This window comes from Lutjanus erythropterus, chromosome 2, assembly GCF_056507025.1.
Source record: "Lutjanus erythropterus isolate fLutEry1 chromosome 2, fLutEry1.hap2, whole genome shotgun sequence".
Lineage (NCBI taxonomy): Eukaryota > Metazoa > Chordata > Actinopteri > Lutjaniformes > Lutjanidae > Lutjanus > Lutjanus erythropterus.
Genome location: NC_139318.1, coordinates 46,415,429 through 46,427,767, shown reverse-complemented (window position 1 = coordinate 46,427,767; position 12,339 = coordinate 46,415,429). Strand labels below are relative to the sequence as shown.

Below are 12,339 nucleotides of genomic sequence, written 5' to 3'. Positions count from 1 at the left end.
TAATAAATAATGTATCTTTTTTTTCAAGTCAAAATTCTCTAATTTGAGCTTCTTAAATGTGAATATTTCTTGGTTTATTTGTTCCTCTCTGGCAGTGAACTGAAAGGTTTTGAGTTGTCAACAAAACAAGACATTTGAGGACGTCACCCGGGACTTTGAGAAACACTGATGGACATTTTTCACTATTTTCTGACATTTTATAAACCAAACAGTTAATCAATCAATCAATCAAGAAAATAATCAACAGATTAATGAAAATGAAAATAGTCATTAGTTGTGCGACTGTTTGCTTTTAGCACATTTGAAACCACAGACATGTTGTTTGTCTTTGTCTTTTCCACACTTCCTCTGTAGAACCAGGACACTGTGAGCTTGGACACGGTGTGTCATCTGTACGAGGTGGGACGACAGAAACTGGCTGAGGAGGGAGACGACGACGATCAGGTGAGGACAGCAGCTGCAGAGGCTTTTTTCTCTGTTTGTCTTTGTGTGCGAGCTGCACACTAAACATTTTTTAGGCTACATAACTTATCCTAAATCATTTAATTACTTCTCTGCATGAAGGAGTGAAAAGTAAAGATGCTCATAGGTGCAGTGCTGTCTCTCCACTGTTAATAATAATAATAAACTTTATTTGTACACCAACTTTCATACAAGAAATGGAGCCCAAAGTGTCCATTACACCAAGTGCTTCATATAGAAACAGGAATATGCCATAATTAATGTAAAACAAGATGAAGAATAATGAAATCAAAGTTAAATGAATCATTTCATTACAGAAGTAAATCATGACTCATCATTCTTGTCATGATGTTGCATCTTTTGTAAAGAATTATTCAGGTTAATGGTGACTCTTTATTTGTTTCGGGTGATGTTTCGTTTTTGACGCATGTTTTACTCTTCCAGGATGATGAAGACCAGGACGACGACGATTCCTCAGACACAGACGACGACGATGATGACGACATGGACACAGACCCGCTCTTAGAGGACCTGGTCAACGATGACGGTCCAGGAGACGAGGACCAACCCAACTCTCCCACAGATGAAGAGGTACCTGATTTCATGATGTGATCATATTTCTTCTTTTGGTTACAAACACTGAGTTTTTAGTTTCTGTTGAAGTGTTTTCAGGAGTTTTTCTCCACCTGGTTTACATATATTTTCTCTACAACACTCAAAGAATGTTTAGGATGTGTAATCCTTCAAATAATCCATGTGAAGGATTCAGCATGAATCATCTTTGGTGATGAATGATTGATTTATTTATGTACAACTGCAAAACAAAAACAATGCAGCAGTTAGTTTCGGCCCTTTTATGAAATAAGATCAAAATGATGAAATAAAATAATAAATAACCACATAATATCACAGAGGATATTATCACAGTCCGGTTGGTATCAAGATTTTTCTTTATTGCAGTATATCAAGTGATATTTGATATATTATTTTAAAACAAACTGTAATTTAACATTTGAAATACGAGTTTATTGAGTCTTACTTGATTTCCTTCGTTGTGTTCTGTTCAGCCGTTAGTTAAAATTCTCTTGTCCTAATTTTACACAATTTACAAATCTGATGTTCTGTATATGAAGTCTGCTATTTTGGCAGTTTGTTTGCTAGAAATAAATATAATTCTCCTGTTTGGTTCCAGCAGGAAACCATCACACTGTGGCTTTGAAATGTTTCTGCCAGTTTGAAGATGAGAAAATCAATAATGGCTTCATGTTTTGGATTTAGATTCAGTCATTTTGCTTTTCAGAGAACTCAGAGGTCAAAGATGAGAAATCTGTTCTAGGAGTCGATAGAAAAGTGCATCAAGTATCGTCTGATAATATCAGGTTTCTGTGTTTATAATGTAAAAGAAAAGTTCTTGTGATCAATCCAGAAGTCAAATCAGATCTTGTTCATGTTTGACTGTTTAAGCAGAACCTCGTCCAAATGTTTCTTCTTGTGTCTCCTTTATTTCTAGTTTTTACTGTTAATGTTTCCCCTTTTTCCAAACTTCTCCTCCTGCAGATTGCAGAGCTTCTCGGCAGCAACAGCGATGACGACAACAGTGATGATAACTCAGACGACTCAGACCCTTCGTACAGAAGTGACACTGGATCTGACATATTCGACCCTTTGTATGGTCAGTAACTGTTCGCTTTCACTCCTGAGGCTCAACTCATTCGGTCAGAATCAAGATCAGGTTTCCTCTTCACACTGCTTTTAACTGGGAACGTAGATCTCCATTACAGCAGGGCGACCTGCCTGAAGGTCTTCGAAGGTAGAATGAGTAGGACTTGTTGTTGCTCCTCTGCTCCGAATCAACAAGAGAGGAAGAGCAGCAGTGTTTGAGGGAGACAGTGAGTGAATGAAGACAGGAAGCAGCATTATGTTGCATTTACAGCCGGTAGACGACAAACCGGATATCGTTTTAGTGGACGAGAGAAGAACGGTAACATTAGGTGAGACCAGAAAAGACTCACGTCGAACAGTGACTGAAAAACACCTGCTGGAGTTTCACAGGAAAACAGAGCTGCAGAATCTCCCAAACAGTTCAAGTCAATGGTGACCAGTTTGTAAAAAAACCAACAGAATAAAGTCAGAAAATGCCTAAAAAATGTTATTTACACCATGTTTTCATTCTGAATCTTCACTGTAGGTCCTGAGCTTGGAGTCACGTTCACATGCACACTGTCTGCACAGCGTCACGCCACACACACGCAGTTCAAACGGCATGTTGGGACTTAAGCGACTTTTTTTTGTTGCCCTCTCCATATTTCCTCCTAGGATCCCAATTCTCCTGTATTTCTCACTGTTTATGGCAAATTTTCACACATTTGTTCCTTTTTATTATCAGAACCCGTTTCTGGTTCTGCACAGCTGCACCAGACCGGACTCCCTGGAAAGAAGAATTCTCCTTTCTTAAGAAAGTTTTGAATGAAAGAGGCACTTCATCAATTCTGTCCTGTCAGTTTTCTTTTAGGCGCAGGGCAAAAAATAAATGAAAAGAAAACTGACGAATATTTCACAGCAGACAAACCACTTACTCTGTATTCTTTCCAGAGAATTAAAAGTAAAACTTGTTTTTGTTATTTCCAATCTTTAAAAGTCACCATAATGCAGGAAACAAAGTGTCTGAATCTCTGTTTTTTGGTTTTGAAAATCTCCCTCTTTTTGAGGATTTAATGTTCATTGTTGGAAATGAAGTTTTTAGTTGTAATTAAACACAGTATAATTGTTAATGTTGTGTTTGTGTCCTCTGACGCTGCAGACCCAAGAGAAAATGACGACGATGACAGTGCAGAGAGTCGAATCATTCGAGCCATGAGGGACGGCTGGTTCTCCTGATCCGGGACGCTCCTGCTCCTCTGCTGACAACCTGAACCTCAACATGGACTCCTTCTTCTTTTTCCTTTTAAAACCATCAGTCCTCATTTAATCAGGCGAGTTGACTGTGAACTCACCGATGTTCACATCAACGTCCAGGATGATAACAGAACAATCTGTGATTCTGTCTCTCTGTGCTCTAAACTCTCGAGGGACGACGGTGATGATTAAATATTTCCCAAAGATCACAGGGCTCAGATGAATACAGCGACGTTTCACTTGACCTGACCTCTGTTTGGTTTCAGTAGGAGAGTGTTTGTGAATTAAGAGTATTTATAATGTTTAATCTGGCTCTGCCTCTGCTGGAGGGAAGATTTAATGTTTAATGTTCTGCTCCAAATATTGTTTTGTCTCACAGTTTAGTTTGAATTCATCGACTGTGAAGAACCAAACCAGCCAGGAAGGTAAACGCATGTCAACAGGAGTTTAGAGTTTTTTGCAGTTTTTCCCACAGATTAATCATTCATGTTTAATCTAAAAACCACAATACTTAAGACCACACTTTCAGGTGAACTTAATCAGCCTCCTCCACCTTAAATTATTTGGCTGAGATTCCGATACCATTTTTTCCTTCCTGATAAAGTTTCCAATACCTGAACTTTGCTTATCAGCCAACATCGAGTACTGATCCTGTACCAGTGTGTTTAAAAATAAATATATGATTATTTTATGACAGCTGTATGGATCATTGTTGTATGGCCTCGCTCAGGGTAAAAACGTTGGCATACTGGATGCTGCTGGGAAAGTAGCATCAGTGTTAATAAATCCTAGACTAAATAAAGATGGACAACACGCCAGACGCTGCCGCAGTACCGAGGTCCCGCCCACACAGCTGTCCAGCTCAATCAGCTGTCACTCATGATGTGAAAACCACTTTTTTTATATCATCAGATAACTAATTAAATCCAAACTGATGAGGAAAATGAACACTTGAACAAACATCAGCATGATAACAACTACCTAAAATGACAGAAACCATCTTTGGGAAACATTTATTTGACGTGTACGTTGATGTCATGTCCCATCTGGATCTGGATAAACTCCCGGGGCTGCTCCGTTCACTCCCATCCTCTACACAGCGAGTGATTGTCCACGTGGGAACAAACGATGCAGCTCGGAGGCAGTCTGAGCTGACCAAGAAGGATTTTATCCACCTTCTTAACTTTTTAAGCACTACTGGAAAGTCAGTTTTTATATCCAGCCCCATTCCCACTCTGAACCGGGGGGCGGGTCGTTTTAGCAGAATCCTCAGCCTGCACACCTGGCTCCAGTCTGCATGCAGAACTCACGATATAGGTTTTATCGACAATTTTAATCTCTTCTGGAACCGCTCCTCCCTTTTAAAGACAGATGGAATTCACCCAAACAGGATGGGTAGCCGAACGCTAGCGGATAACATACAGCATAGCATACAGTCTTCTCCACATGATTGACTGTTTACATCCCACACCCCCTCCCTGGAATCTTCTTCTCCGTCGACAGCAACATCACATAGCACGCTTCCTTCCACTAGCTCCCCCTGTCGGTCACTTATACCATCAACCCTCCTACCTCTAGTATCAAGTATCAAGAGCCAGTGATTACCCTGTGGGGCCTTCAATAACTCAAAGACCCTCCCCTACAGTGCTGCCCATACAGGTTGTGATTAGTAAAAGACCTTATAGAGAGTCATCAACGTGCACAGCAACCCCCACAAATTTGATATCCATTCCCTGTCTGCCACACACTGCCTTAGTCCCTGTCACTAGGTCTATTAAATTAGCCTTACTAAATGTTAGATCTCTAACCAACAAATCATTTTTAATTAATGATCTTATTACAAATCATAAATTGAATTTTATGTTTTTAACAGAAACCTGGTTAGACCTAAATAGCAATGTGACTCTAACTGAGTCATGCCCACCAGGTTATAACTTCTATCAGTCAGTGAGACAGGGAAAGAGAGGGGGCGGAGTCGCCACCATCTATTCAAAACAGCTTAACTGCACAAAGGTGGACCTGGGTACGTTTTTATCTTTCGAGTATCTTGCACTTGTGCTTAAGGCCGATCAAGCAGTACTCATTCTAACAATATACAGGCCTCCAAAACAGCTATCTCTATTTCTCACAGAATTCTCTGATCTGGCTGCTCTTATGGCCAGCAGTTATGACAGAATCATCTTAAATGGAGATTTCAACATTCATATCAACAACAGCACCGATATTAAAGCAATGGAATTCATAAATCTGCTTGACAGCCTTGAACTCACTCAACATGTCACAGAGGCTACACACCAGCATGGCAACATTCTTGATCTGGTTGTGTCAAAAGGGCTAGCCATTGATAATGTTTCAGTGTCTCAAATCCCAATCTCTGATCATTATTGTGTATTCTTTGATAGCACCCTGTTCTTAGCTAGGACCACAGATGAATGCTTGGTTCAGAAACGATTTCTAGATGCTGCAGCAAAAAATGAATTCTCGGAGCTTGTAAGTTCTTATGATCCATGTGCTGTGAACTGCTCTGTAGATGAAATGGTTACTGCTCTCAACAACGACCTGAGTACCGCACTAAACAAAGTCGCACCTGTAAAGGTTAAAAAGCAGTCATACAATAAAACACCGCCATGGATAAACCCCACCATCCATAATCTCAAAAGATCATGCAGGGCAGCGGAAAGAAAGTGGAGAAAAACAAGACTTGAGGTCCATCATATCATCTACAAAGAATGCATGGTAACTTACAATAGCACTGTTCGCACTGCCAGAAGGGCATACTTCTCCAAGATCATCACTGAAAACAAAAATAACTCTAGAACACTCTTCTCCACTATTGACAGACTATTAAATCCGGCACCCAGCACTGACTTCCTAAGCCATGCCTCCACTTCAAAATGTGAAGAATTTGCAAGGTTCTTCAACAATAAAATCTCAGCAATCAGAGCCAGTATTCCTAGAACTCCAGCTTACCCTGTCATTCAACCTCAGGAAAATTGGGCAACCATGTGCAACTTCAACAGCATATCAATCACCGACCTCTGTAAGATTGTCACCCAGAGCAAACCATCATCCTGTTGCCTCGACCCAGCCCCCTCCTCACTCCTTAAGAGTGCTTTCAACAGTATGTCAAAGTCTGTTCTCAAAATTATTAACACATCCCTTGAGACTGGAATCTGCCCTGAGGGTTTTAAAACTGCTGTTGTGAAACCTCTACTGAAAAAGCCTAATCTAGATCCTACTGTGCTGAGCAATTACAGGCCCATATCAAATCTTCCATTCCTAAGCAAGGTTCTAGAAAAAGTTGTTTTCCACCAGATTAATAACTTCCTTAACGAACACAATATTTTAGAGGAATTTCAATCTGGTTTCAGAACTAACCATAGTACAGAAACTGCCCTCACAAAGTTAGTCAGTGACCTGAGACTTAGTGCCGATTCCGGCAAGGTCTCAATCCTAGTTCTCCTTGATCTAAGCGCTGCATTTGACACAGTTGACCAGGAAATTCTCATAAACCGCCTTGAGCACTATGTTGGACTCTCTAATTCAGTCTTAAACTGGCTCCGTACATACATTACAGGAAGAACATTTTTCGTTTGTCTTGGGAACCATTCGTCAGGGAGTTATGACATAACTTCTGGTGTTGCACAAGGAAGCTGCCTTGCCCCTCTGCTGTTCTCCCTATACATGCTGCCTCTCGGTAATATCATCAGGAAATACAATGTTAATTTCCATAACTACGCTGATGACACACAACTGTATATATCCGTAGAGCCAAATGACATAGATGCTGTACGCTCCCTCACTACCTGCCTCTCAGCAATAAATAACTGGATGAGCAATAATTTTCTAAAATTAAATGAGGACAAGACAGAAATTTTATTAGTCGGCCCCTTATCAAAAAGGAAAGACCTGCTGGAAAAAAGTGGCCATTTGTCCTCCTGGGTAAAACCAGAAGTAACGAGTCTGGGGGTTATCTTAGACTCTGAACTCAGTTTTACCCCCCACATAAATAAACTGACCAAGGTGGCATTTTTCCACCTCAGAAACATTGCCAAGGTACGGCCATTCCTGAGTCAGCAGGATGCTGAAAAACTAATCCATGCTTTTGTGTCAAGCAGATTGGACTATTGCAACGCACTATTTACAGGTCTTCCAAAAAAGTCCATTGACAGGCTACAACTAATTCAAAATTCGGCTGCTAGATTACTGACCAAAACAAAGAAGAGAGAACATATCACTCCAGTTCTAGCCACATTGCACTGGCTTCCTGTGTCTGCCAGAATTGACTTTAAAGTATCCCTGCTTGTATACAAAGCTCTCAATGGCCTAGGACCATCCTACATTAGAGACTCTCTGCTGTTCTATGTTCCATCAAGACCTCTCAGGTCCTCCACTGCTGGGTTTTTAGACGCCCAAAACTATAACAAAAAGAAAATTGGAGATGCAGCTTTTTTCAGCTATGCTCCCAAACTGTGGAACAGCCTACCCAAACACATCAGAGAGGCAGGCTCTGTTGAGACGTTCAAACGGCAGTTAAAGACACATCTTTTCAACCGAGCCTTCACAGTAGTTTGAAAGTAGTACAAAGGCTAAGTTAGTTAGTTCCTTTTTTTTTTTTTTTTTTTTTTTTTTTTTTTTACTCCATGTCCAATGGCTTTTTCTAAATTGTCATTTTATACTATCTTTACTATCATCATTATGTGTATGTTGTATGTATGCATTGCATATGTGTGTGTGTGTGTATATATGTATATATATGTATATATATATGTATATATATATGCACATATATATTCTTTTTAATCTTCTTTAAATTGTGCTATTCTTGCTTAATTTTTATTGTATGTATATATTTATTTGTACTTTTTACTCCTATTCTTCATAGTCTCTATTATGTGAAGCACTTTGAGCTGCATGCTTTGTATGAAAGGTGCTATATAAATAAAGCTTATTATTATTATTATTATTATCTGCTAACATGGAGGGGGCGGGGTTTATGAGCTGTACTGCAGCCAGCCAGCAGGGGGCGTCCACACAGGAAGAACCCTGATTTGGACTCGGTGCTGTGAAAGTGTTTCCATGATGTAACAGTGTTTTTGTTTTGTTCACAGCTTAAAGCCAAATATTCACATTACAGTCGTGAACAACGTGGAGCCACAGAACTTTACAGGATTATTTAGTTTTCCTCAATTTTCAGCAATAAGAATTTGGATGCCAACTGCTGGGGCGACTCAGAAAAACAAAAGAAAGAAAAATGAAAACCGTGTGGATGTGGATCTGTTGGGTTCCTTCACCCTGTTGGATCACAGAGGAACGTTCTCTCTCTTACCTCCATGTTTCTATGCACAAAATAAAAACACCAACCTCTGTGTCTCGTAAAGAATCGAGTTACCCACCTCAGATTCATCAGAAGATTTCTGCAGAAAGGCTCCGCCCCATTGCACTGGTGCATTATGGGTCATTATGAGCCACTTTCATTGACATTGTGTATATTTTCCCCACAAAATTAAATGAACAAAAACACTTTTTAACAAGGAAAATCTTGATTGTTTGTTTATTTCTAAAGTTGTTCAGTCAGAGTCAGATAATTTTGTTTGATTTAAGTTATTTTGACTGTTTTATGATTTAATTTATTTGATCTTTATGGGGGTTTATGCTTTTACGTGTTGGGAGAAATGGAAGGAATTTTTTTTTGTTGTTGTTGATTTAATGTTTTTAGGTCGTGTGTCCTTCGTGGTTTGATGAACTGGAAGCACTAAGCAGATTTCTGTGGGAGGACAGGTCAAACTTTTCAGATGACTTGAGAATCCATTAAATATTTGGTTAAAAAAAATAAAAATAAAAATACCTTTTCAGAGTCTCACTTTTCTGAGGACAGAAAACCTGCACAGAATTTGTTACCATGACAACAGCATGTGAACAGAAACATGACTTCCTGTTATCAGGACACGAGTCGTGGTTATTGGATGTTTTTGGAGGTTTGTAGCAGCTGATAATGTTGGCAAAGATAAAAAAATTAAACCGTGTTCATGCAAATATTGTCACTTCAGATGTGATGTTAACATTTTCACTGATGTCTTAAATATTTATAGTGAGCTGTAAATATGTGACTGAAAACTGAATTTGTTACTTTCACTGCTGTCAAATCAGTATTAATGTTTCCTCTCATGAAGGAATAAAGACAGTAAACGTGATCAAATGTCCATTTATATGAACATTTTAAGATTTTATATCCAACATTACCTGCAGTTATTTCATTATCAGCCGCTACAAGGTTTCAAACACAAAGGGGAAAAGTTATTTATAAATTTTTACAGTGTGTTTCATGTTGTCTATATTTTACCATGATCCAAGTTTAGGGCTGAACAAGTCATCGAAAAATTTATCAAAACCGCAGTATAGTCTTTTTTAAGTTTATCTTACGAAGAAAAGTAAATTATGTTTATATTATTATTATGTAAATGACATCAGTTTTAACAAAATGAGACGCTGTTTTAAAGATTTTGAAAGTCAAGCCCTAAACTTTGAGTTTAGAGTCCTGAACAATTGTAACGTACCGGTGAGTTTCAGCCTCACTGATTTAAAAACTTTCTTATCTGTTAAACTGATGTTAGCTAAGCATTAGTTTGTTAAATATATTTGTATTAACAGCGACTCACTGTTGTTTGTGCAGCTTCAGATGTTGAAGTTGTAAGTTTGGGCGTCTCTGCCTGTAACTTTGTAAACTGCCTCATTGTATTTTTTTGTACATGAACAAAATTATCTTTGGTATCATTTTACCACATGGAGCTCAGTAACATAAAGTTCCTCACGGTTCTCTCCTCAAACTTGACTGGATGTCAGATTGGTTCAAAGTGAATTTGGGGTTTCGAATGTCGACTTGTTGAGAAAGATCAGTGTCACATTCAAGAAATGAAGAGAAATAAACTGATTTCTGGATTCACAGCTTTTTAAATAACAGTTTTTTTTTTCCTTTCTCTGGGTTTTGGGGAAAGTATCAAGGATTTTTATGTCAAAAGGCTCAAGTCCAAGTCGAGTCTAACATTGTCAAGTCTGACTCGAGCACTTGTCATGTGACTTGAGTTCATTCCTCTGCGTCAAACAATCAGCAGCAGATTTCACAAAGCTGTGAAGAAACGCTGAGTCCACAGATCGTGTTTTTGTTTTGATTTTTTGGTAACACTTCAATTTCCAGGTCTCATAACTTCATGGTAAAAAGGTGATAATTAACAAGTACAGTTTTCATGTAACACATTACATTACAGTACATTACAAAGCCGCATACTTGAAATTTCACTGAATTTACCCACAAACCACCACCACATTTCATGGTAAGTATGAGATAATTCACAAGTGTTGTATAATTAGCAAATACTACTGTTATGTTCATTAAAATGACACAATTAACAAGAAAATTTGGGGGGAATGTCTAAAAAAACTTAGCCTGTTTAAAGTGTGGAGATTTTTCTGTAATAACAGACAACAGGAGGTAAATGTACGTTTTATTTATTTAATTCAGTCTAAAAAGTCTCCTCATGTTATTCAGAGATCAAATAAGAGAATAAAAGCTGAAGCTGCTCTGAGGCTCAGAGGTTAAAGGTCAAACATGAACCACAACTCTCTGCTTCAAGTCCAGCTGGAGATATTTGTAACATCTCTCCACCATCACTGTCTAATAATGGAGCTAAATACTAAATATTAAATAGATGTAAAATCTTTCTGCATCATCAGGATCAAAATGATTTATGTGATTAATGTTCAGCTATAATTATCATTCATGCAGCTGTTAGTGTGATAAACTGTTTGTTAGAAGTTTTGTTGTAAAGATGATTTATCTTCTATGTTGTTTCATTCAAAGTGTTTCTGATCCTCTAGAAATCTTTATTTAAAAAACAACTGTTACAAAACAGGGATCGTCTTAAAATCCAGCCAATAAAGTAAAATCATTTTTATTTCTTTTATCAAAGTTTGAACACAGAAACATAAAAACACAGAGACAATGAAAAGTTTTAAATGTTTTATTCAAGCTCATAAAAGTATAAAAATGATTCAGTGCTGCCTGAAATGACAAGATACAAGAATATAATCAGTTAACAACATAAACACACATGAAGCTTTAATATCACAGGAAACAAGAGGAAACACTCAGTGTCCAGATTATTAGGTTCACTGAACATTAAACCTTCATGAAGGGAGGATTCACTGGTTTAGTTTTAACTCAGTTTACCTTAAGAAATAAACAAGACAGGCGTTTCCCAAATAATCTGAAAATATAAACACACAATTAAAAATCAAGTCACATTATATTTGACTTCAGCTGCAGAATAATGACATTATTCTCCAGTGTAACAGCTGTCTTTGGTTCAGTGAAGTCTGATGTTTTTGTATTTATTCAATCATCCACTGATCATCTACAATGATCATTTAATACGTCACAATGTGGACTTCAAAACATTCAACGTGTCTGAAATACAGATAAAACTGAGTTTATGTTTTTCTCTGGAGGTAAACAAATCAACAACAGGCTTCAAATCTGCACTTCAGATGTACTTTGATTGAAAAAGTCCCTCATTATGAAAACTTTGGCCTCTGGATTGATGACAAATTAACTTTTAAAACACACAAAGACAATTTAAGGCACAAACTAAAGATGCAACTTCCTGTACAGTAACAGCTCCTGTTTTTTTTTTTCTAGTAAAAATGAAAGTAGTTCAAACATTAAACTGCTCACAACAAGGTCTGTGGATTATCTTAAAAAAAAAAAAACAGGTAATTTCTTCCATTTCTGGAAAGATTCGCTGTTTCTTTTTTTTAAATGCTTTTTTTTTGCCTGTCTGAGTTGAGTGTCATTTAGTCTCACTGTACTGCAGAGAAGTCAGACATCTCTTTGGCTGATATCTTCAAAACTCTGCTACTCACACCAAAACTATCTTGATGGATAAATAAAACTACAGGCCAGAGCAAAAATATGTATTTTTGATT

The 12,339-nt window shown here is 37.9% G+C and overlaps 2 long non-coding RNA genes across 2 annotated transcripts in view; one reads left to right on the top strand and one right to left on the bottom strand.

Moving 5' to 3' along the window:
• LOC146332320 (uncharacterized) overlaps positions 1 to 12,339 on the bottom strand; it is a 122,994-nt gene that overhangs the window by 38,037 nt on the left and 72,618 nt on the right. The window lies entirely within an intron of this gene.
• Positions 55 to 4,133, top strand: LOC146332326 (uncharacterized). Its single transcript, XR_014772221.1, has 4 exons — positions 55 to 444; positions 907 to 1,053; positions 2,020 to 2,134; positions 3,263 to 4,133. It is a non-coding gene; the product is annotated as an uncharacterized LOC146332326 (long non-coding RNA).